Source organism: Amblyomma americanum, chromosome 9, assembly GCF_052857255.1.
Source record: "Amblyomma americanum isolate KBUSLIRL-KWMA chromosome 9, ASM5285725v1, whole genome shotgun sequence".
NCBI classification, from domain to species: domain Eukaryota; kingdom Metazoa; phylum Arthropoda; class Arachnida; order Ixodida; family Ixodidae; genus Amblyomma; species Amblyomma americanum.
The window spans coordinates 91,114,777-91,115,059 of record NC_135505.1 but is presented as its reverse complement, the minus strand read 5'-3'; the positions used below and the strand labels follow the sequence as shown (position 1 = coordinate 91,115,059).

The 283-nt window shown below is 48.8% G+C and overlaps 1 non-coding gene across 1 annotated transcript; it reads left to right on the top strand.

The window, feature by feature from the left end:
• TRNAG-UCC (transfer RNA glycine (anticodon UCC)) lies at window positions 1-72 on the top strand. Its single transcript has one exon. It is a non-coding gene; the product is annotated as a tRNA-Gly (tRNA).
• The last annotated feature ends 211 nt before the right edge of the window (window positions 73-283 follow it).

The window sequence follows — 283 nt, the reverse complement described above, 5'->3', positions numbered from 1 at the left end:
GCGTGGGTGGTATAGTGGTTAGCATAGCTGCCTTCCAAGCAGTTGACCCGGGTTCGATTCCCGGCCGACGCATGTTTTTATTTTTTTATATGTTGAGTCCGACATAACAGTCAGCTTTCACTGACAAGCATATGTTATCCGTTATGAGGCGATAAACAATGGTCGACTTGGTACCCGTGTGCTGGTACTTCTCAGCAAATGCACGCTGTTGCTTGAAACTGAAGGCTGCCCTGAGAACGCGCGCACAGAAAGCAGCGACGCAAAGTTCTTTGTCTGAGGAGAT